At 39.1% G+C, this 8,306-nt stretch overlaps 1 protein-coding gene across 1 annotated transcript in view; it reads right to left on the bottom strand.

Annotated features, from left to right (window-relative positions):
* BLNK (B-cell linker) overlaps nt 1-8,300 on the bottom strand; it is a 51,980-nt gene extending 43,680 nt beyond the window's left edge. The window contains exon 1 of the mRNA XM_009323261.1: nt 8,262-8,300. The gene's annotated coding sequence lies outside the window, so the exon portion shown is untranslated. The remainder of the gene's footprint in view (nt 1-8,261) is intronic.
* Nucleotides 8,301-8,306: the final 6 nt, after the last annotated feature.

The following is an 8,306-nucleotide window of genomic DNA, read 5'->3' as shown; positions in this document are numbered from 1 at the left end:
CCCAGTTGGAAGGAGACGGGAACTCTCTCTTGTTCCTCTCTAAAGCATAACTTTTTTTTGACTTTCAATTTTTTTCTTACCTATGAGCAACTGAAATGTAGCAACTCATTTCCTCTATGTATTTTTGCTCAAGTCATGTAATGCTTATAGCAAAAACTGCAGTTGTTGTATTTTATGCCTTTAGCATTAAATTATTATAAATTATTAAACTGAATGCCTTCAGCATTAAATTCCCTTTAGCTGAAGTGATTTTACCACCTGTTTAGAATCCAGATGATAGGGGTACAGGGAAATGGACACATTTTTGACACATCTGATGAAGACTAAGAAACACTGCTGTACTTGGGCTGAAAGTGTTTTTGCTCAAGCTACAGAAGCGTCATACCCACCATAGACGTGGTTTGGCAGGGATCTAATAGAGGTTACTCATGGATCTATCAGTTTTGTTTATTTTGTATTGAAGTCTATCAAGTTTTGTTAGAACTTTGGAGAAGTATTTTGGTCCCTAGGGTTATACGGTCACTTTAATGGAGCCCACATGGGCTGCCACTGAAAGGGGAAATTCTGCTCTTCTCTGCCCTCCGTGCTTACCCAGCTATGATGAATCATGGAACTTCCAGCTGGGAAACTACCTACTTCTTTTTTCTTTTGCCAGTTTAGATATCAGCAGGATTAGATCCAGCTTCATTACATGGTCATGGGAACCCTAGTGCCAGTGTGAGGGCGGAGACGAGTGACAGGGCGAGCAGGGGCATTGGGAGGGTGGAAAGAAAGGGACCTACCCTTTTGGCAGCAACTCAAACTTATGCTAAGTTTAACTGGCCATGTAACTACAGCTTCAGTAGTGCTTCGCTGCCTCTGTGCTTCTTGCAGAGATGCCTATAGTGTCTATATTTTAAAACATGAAGGAATCATTTAGCCATATAGTATAGCCACTTGTATTAATAGCCTACTTCACCTAGTTGCCCCTGCATTAAGCTTGAAAAATATATACTCATGTTTTTCATATTATTGCCTCAGGATGCATTATTTTATTTCTTTCTAAAGTATTTACTGTCTAGTATATAACTTATGCTGAGGTCATATACCTGTAGCATTGTATGTCTGGCTTTGCTTACATCTGGAAAATGAACTTGTCCAAAATGTATCTACTAACAGATTAGGAATAAAGATGCTAACAGAATTTCCAAGCTTCTTTTACCCCTCAGTCATTTACTATGGCCATCACAAAACAAACTTATTTACATAGTATGTAAAGTCCTCCACAGTCTACCAAAAATCTAAGATGGTTCCCTAAAGCCAAATGAGAAAATACTGTCAATTTCAGCCATTCTTTTCCATCAGTTTTTCAATTTTCTTGTCTGCTGAGCGCATAAAACCAGTGATATTTGCTTTCTAAAAGAGATATTTTCTTATCTATCATATTGTAACATGTTTTAGGGTACTTAAAAGTATATAAAGTACTAAAAGACTATAAAACAAAATTGTCCTCTAATGCAGCAATCATTTCAGAAACCACATAAAACATATAAGAAAAAAAACCTACGTAGTAAGCAGATATGTTCTTTCTTTTCTAATGATGAGGGACTTATAAATCATCTGCAAAAGATGATTTAGCCATCTGAAGATGGCTAAAAATTACTTTTAACTGATTCCTGCAGTCACATTCTAGATACGAAAGAGTAGTTTTGAGGCATTTCTCCATTAAATACATCAAATAGAGTGGGTCACAAATTTCCCTCATTGCAGCGTGCATACAGTAGTGTGCTACAGTGGAGAAGCACAGTTTAATCCTGAACTATACTGGTCCAACAAACTAAAAGGAAACATTCACATTTTTTAAATGTCAAAAATTTCAGTTAACGTAACATTATTAATGTTAAGTAAAATGATCTCAGCTCTACAAGTTGTGATTTTTTCAGTTTCTGTTCTGCAGATAATAGAAATCTTATTTTTTCCTCTAGGTTTGGTCACAATGCTGGAACTGCCCGCAGTGTTGAAACTCCAGATTTCACTGACCCTATAAACTGAAAGCAAAAATAATGGAATTCTTAGGATATTTAATAAACGTTTCAGTTATACCTTGTCTGGCCTGTTACAACCCTGAATATGGTTAGTCAGGATTTTTGATCAGGTTAAATGGTTTTCCAAAACTAAATTCACCAAAAGCAGAACTAAAACGTGATTCCATTACTCTTGATTAACTTTTTCAACTGTTGACTTCCAGGAGCTTTGCTTCCCAAGACTATCAGACAGCTCTCAGAGAGATAATCAAATAGCAGAGGCATTTTCCAAGGTGGGAAAGGAAGGCACTAAAAAACAATACTTATTTTCAAATAAAGAGGTATTTATAGCTGTTTCTACCAATGTGGGAACTCTTTTTTTTCCCCCCTCTCGATAGTCTAATGTTTTTTCCATATGCTGACACAAGCCATAACGGTGGGGGGGGCTTTTTTGCAACATTTTATGATTGTCATATTTGCCTTCCAAAAGAAAAGCATCTATCACATTATAATGTAGTGTGCAGTATGTCGGGTTTGAATGATTCTGTATTACACAAAACTGTTTTGTTCTGGGATCAACATATCACTGGGTACCTGCAACATCATATTATGATTTAATATCAAACCCTCTGCACAGCTGTATGGAGTATAGTTTTAAACTAACAGTGAAAAATGGTTACGCCAAGTTTGCTGGAATGTTTTATTTTTTCCATGGCCAAGAAAATTAATTTATTGGGTTATTTGGTTGGCTATTGGTCATTTATTATTTGACTTTAAAAAAAAAAAGCTAGTCTTTAGGTCCAATCTATATTACTAGCTTTTGCTGAATAACTGACAGTCACAGGCCTAACACGATATGATTTGTGATTGCTGTAGTTGGCAAATGCTCCTACTGTGGACAGTTATTTTGGCAAAACTACAATATCACTAGAAGACCTAATTTTATTTGCAAGAGTGTGCATATGAGGCAGTGGTGGAATAAGCTATGCCAGTAACTGAACAATTTTGCCAGCACAAGTAGAATGAAATTATAGGTACTATATAAGCATAGCTGATCTTGTGAACAGACTGTACTCTTACACTGCTACCTACATACAGAGATTGAACCAGGGCTCTTCACCACAGTTTCAGTATCATACACCGCATCATTTTGTCCACATTGCCATATTTTCATTTAAAACATAGGTAGATCACACGCACATTTAAACATGCTTTTCTATAAACAGCATCACAGGCAGGAAATTCTGTATGAGAATAATTTACTATGTGGCAATTTAGGTTTAAAAAAATAAAGTAGTGGTTTGAGGGTTTTTTGTTTGTTTGTTTGTTTTGGGTTTTTTTTTGATGAAGAGGGCAGCTTGGAGATTGGTCCAGGCAGGATGACATAGCTGGAAAGAAGGATGATAAGCGAGAAAAAAGAAAGAACTTTAAAGGGATTGTTATCATGAAATGCTTGTGTGGAGAGAAGGGAAGAAAGTAGGACAAATATAGATGGGGTGGAGGCTACGCTACGCTGAAGCAAGGGCGGAAGGAGAAGCAACAGGAGGATTTGACTGGAGAAGTCACACTGGGGGTGAAAGAAGGGATTTTTACAGCGGTATTTGGGGAAGTTTGCATTTCGTATCTCATTCCATTCCAAAGTCCAGAGGTGAGATTGATTCATGAACTCTTTAAGCTGACAGAAAGCTAAAGGAAAGAGAGATTATACAGCTTTATAATTTAATCACAATCCCATGCTTTGTATGGCAAACTGGACCTAACAATCCTACAGAAAGAACTTTTGTTTGTACTCCTCAGCACTGCAAATGTAGCTGGTGACCTCCTTTTCCCCCGTGCCTGTGAAAGTCAACTTTAAAGACTGCACACTGTTGGCACTGTGATTTCATGTGACCTTACATTCAGCCTACATTTTGTTGGGATAAAATGTGGGTGCGCCACAAAAGCTACTGTCGTGACAAAGTGTTTCTGCTCAGTGGAAAGCTGTCAGGAGAAATTGGAAGCTGAGACAGAAGGCTGCTGGAGGTGGCAAGGGGTGGTGTCCCAGAAGACCTTCACGGCTGTTACGTCCTTAGCGCCTCAGGGTGGAGGCAGATTAGACTTTTGCTAGAAAGAGGAGAAGAACAGAGCAGGTAGAAGAGCAGAAGTGAGGGGGCCATGACTTGTGAAGAAGAGAGAGCGATGAACAACTAGATTTTTCCAGACCAACCCCTTCTATGTGGAACAATTCTGATTTGGGCCTTTAGACCACTGAGCAGCGTACAGGTAACTGGGCATTTGCATAGCCTCTCCTCCGAAGTCTATATAACTAAAAAGGGGAAAAGATGTTAAAGTTGGATGTGGACTTTGGTGCCCAGGTCTGTCATGGGAGCATTCCCTAGCTTACTTTGAAACTCCAGTTTCTTTCCTGCCTGAGTTTATTTTTGTTCTTTTGTCTTGTTCAAGTCCATTGACGCAATAAACTATGTTAATTTTTGACTTGAAAAAACAGATTAAGTTTCCAAGTCTGTTTGCTACAATTAACTATTAACAGGAATTAGTAGAACTACGGTAGTAAAATATTTTCCTTACAGTGCAAAACTAATGTTCAGATATTCCCCATTCATTTTCTCAAAAAGTAAACATTCCCTATGATAAAACACTCCCAAATGAATTAATTTTCTGCTTGTACACTTTCAAGAGGAAACAGCACCAGAAAATCCTCTGGTAAAGAAAAGACCTAATAATTACAGTCAAGCTATCTCTATCAGTAGAAAATTAGTAAAGACCGTAAATACCTTCAAATTTGATAGACAACTAACAGACATTCAGGCTTTAAGGAAACTCTTCTTGATTTTAATCAAATTAGGACTTGAACCCTCCTGTTTAGCAAGGGATGTTAAAACAAAATATTGCAAATAAACTGACACATTGTCATAAACTGACACATTTTGAGAAAAAAAGTCAGTTGCTTTTTTTCCATTTGCTTTTCATTTGGGAGTTACGGTTGGAGATAGTGATTTTAAGGGGTTTTTTTTTGGCGGGAAGAACTGCTGCAAATTAGTGAATTAATGAATGCTGCAAATTCATCTGAAATGAACATGAAACTGTGCTCTTGGAAGAGTCTGTTTGCAATCTGGAAGTTGTTGGTTGCATGGCCTTAGGCAAGTGAAAGCATGTGGTGCACTTCTGGTTTGTGCCATGGTTTGCCCGTCACCGCAGTAGTGATGGTAATGATGCCTTTGAAAAGGACTTTGTGATACACAGCTAAAGACAGCTACGAGCAGAGGGTCATTATTAAGGTTTGTGGTCATAATAACAAAAATGCAGCAAGTCTGAAGAGATGCAGTAACAGTCATATATAGCAGCTAGAAATTATTTAAAGACCAGGCTCATAGTCTAAGGAAGTTGAACCACAAGAGTCTGCAAGTTTAGTGCTGTATCTTTTGAGTTGCTAACTTCCTGTTACCTTTGCCACCTACCATCCCTGATTATGAGTGCATCTATTTCTGTATACATTTGCAGCACAATTTTTTTTCTGAAGTTCAGGCTGAAATCAAGGCACACTAGAGCCTGCCATGGCAGCATGGCTATCGCTCATGTATTCACTCCACACTTTAGAAAACCATTCCAAGTACGAAATTATTTGTATGCACCACATAAATTAATTTCTCATGATAAATAACCAAGCCTTGGAATTCATTTTTCCTGACTATATGGAAACAATCAGAAGACACGATGTACTCTGAGGGAATACTTGTGTAATACTGTGTCTACCTTATACCAAACACTATATAAAAATAATACTGGAATTCCATGAAGTTCCAGCATTCCTGTCCAACTGATATTAAAGTTAATTGAGTGACTTAACTGCAAACAATGTCCCCATCACAACACGGTAGTTAAAGAAGCACAGAAGAACACTTACAGTTAGTTTTGTTGCAATAAACAAACAAATGGAATATTTTAAGAATTCAGATCTGACATAAGACTTGCTAACGCAACAAAAAGCTAGGTCTGGTAGGCTCAAATATGGAGAATAGATGAGCTCAGCAAAACCACATAATATCTAGTTTTTCAGGTCTACACTCAAAAAAAATCAGAAGCCCTACTCTCAGAGACTCACTCAACAGCAGTGTTACTTTAATTTTTGCTGCTACAAAGCAGAAATTTTAAGAAAGCTGCCTTTAGAAAAATGTCAACTACAATTACACCAATTTAAACTCTGTTTGGTAGGAATATTTCTTGGCATTGCATCTTGGCATATGGAGGAAGGTAGGTTTTTAACGTAACCATTTCATGCATGTAACATTCAGTACAAACTGTGAACCATCTATGTGTCTTCTATGCAGATAGGAGGCTACATTAGGAAGTCCACTGCACTGTGAACAAGTCATGTAGCGCAGGAGGGGTATTCGGCTGTTTCAAAGAAGGAAGAAAAGGCTGCCGCCATGTTACGCTGATCTCTTCCTATATTTGCACCTCTGTCCTAAATTTACACTATGAATATGTACTCATGGAAAGCTCTGCCTTAAGTTTTTAAAATCCTGATACTGTAGTAAGGCCATGTAGCCAAATACCCAGGTTTCTGTCTAAGGAGGTATTATGACATGCTCAAATTGAAGCATGCGTGCATTTCCACTGCATGTAGTGAGAACACTCACATGTTTGAGAAATGTGTGCTCCTACGTTCCTCTGTGTTCCTCCTGTGTTCCTACGACCCTACAACTAGGGTGAATTGGCCACGAGGAAGAGAGAAAAAGTAGCTTTTAATACTTCAAGATAATACAGGAAAGCAGAGCTACCTCCTCCTCTTCCTTATTTTACAACAATATTAAAACTTCAGACAAGATGAAGAGTGTCAGCCAGTGTAAAGATGCAGCAGGGGTGTGATGGCTGCCTTTTTGGTTTAGGGCTTTTGATTCAGTTCACAAACAAGCTGTGGACCATTATAACCCTCATATGCAGACCCCCTCTGTATACTGAAAATAATCCTGCTTTAATCGTTTGCAAAGGTGCAGAAGATGCATCCCAGCTACAATTTTATCACAGCAGAGAGTGTGTGTTTTATTTCTTTACGTACCAGTAACTGTCTTGATGGCATCAAGCTTTCCATCGTATCACTCAGCTTATTATCTTGAGATAACTAGTTCTGACCAACATTGAGCCCTGACACCATTTAGACCATTTTAGATTATTTAAGGTGATAAACTGCAGACCACGAGGAAATTCACTGTCTTCTTCCCCCTGTCCATTGAGCCTTCCACAGAGTTCTTGCCTGGGCTGTAGGATGCAGTCTGCTAGGCTTTTATTAGGTGTGCTCGGCTGAGGAATATAAGGGTCATTGCAGCTCTTCAAGTACACCCCCCCAATATTTCAACAGTATGGAAAGAGTAGATATCAAGAAATGCCATTCCATCAAAGTTAGCTTTACAAGGGATTATTCTGATTTGCATGAAGGCTTCTGGGGAGAGGGAGAGAGACTTGAGAATGGTTTATAACTTAGTATCAAGTGCTTAAGTAAGAGTTATTTTAGGAAAAAATGTTTTTCAGTATTTCATTCTTATTTTTCAGGGGAAGAAAAAGTTTCTATACTACTTTAATCTGAAACAGGACTTCTTTTAACTAGTCGGGGGGGGGGGGGGGGGAAGTCACGATGAAAGAGCTTTGAGGTGCCAACTCCACCAGCACAATCAAGTCACACTAAAAATATCTCAGTAATGGTCAGCTTCAGCTTTTTTTCTCCCAAACCCTGTATTTAACATTGTTCTCCTTTACTTAGGAACATTTCCCGTTTTCCAGTTCCCTCTATTCCACCAGTTCTTTCGAAGATTAGGAAATACTACAGAACTTAACTGCAAAAGCCATCTTCATAGGACAGTCTGATTAAGCCATTAAGCAATTAATTAAATTTTTCTCATTTGCATAAGGCTCATACATCTTAGTGAGTCACAGACTATTTTCTTACAGCTTTGAAAACAGACACTTTAAAAACATTCTTTCCACTGCAGATGAAGCAGACACACGTTTTGCTTTGAAATCTGCGGCCGATTAACTGCTCCAGACCTGGATTTACCTCCCGCACTTCCCCGGACCGCCCTGGCGACCAGCAATAACTCCGTTTTACTCTAAAACTTCTGCCAACTTCCTTGAGCCTCGGAGTCTCCCCGTCCCCCCTAACTCCCGCGCGGAAAGCGGCTCCCTGTCACCCCTCCCCGCCCAGCTCCCCGCCCGGCCCCGCTCCCCACTCGCGGAGGAGACCGGGAGCGGACCAGACCCTACCTGAACTTCTCCCCGGCCGGCACGGCCAGCTTGTTCAGCTTGTCC

This window comes from Pygoscelis adeliae, unplaced genomic scaffold (assembly GCF_000699105.1).
Source record: "Pygoscelis adeliae isolate BGI_AS28 unplaced genomic scaffold, ASM69910v1 Scaffold294, whole genome shotgun sequence".
Classification (NCBI taxonomy): Eukaryota; Metazoa; Chordata; class Aves; order Sphenisciformes; family Spheniscidae; genus Pygoscelis; species Pygoscelis adeliae.
Note: the sequence above shows the minus strand (reverse complement) of the source record. Positions and strands in the feature narration are given on the sequence as shown.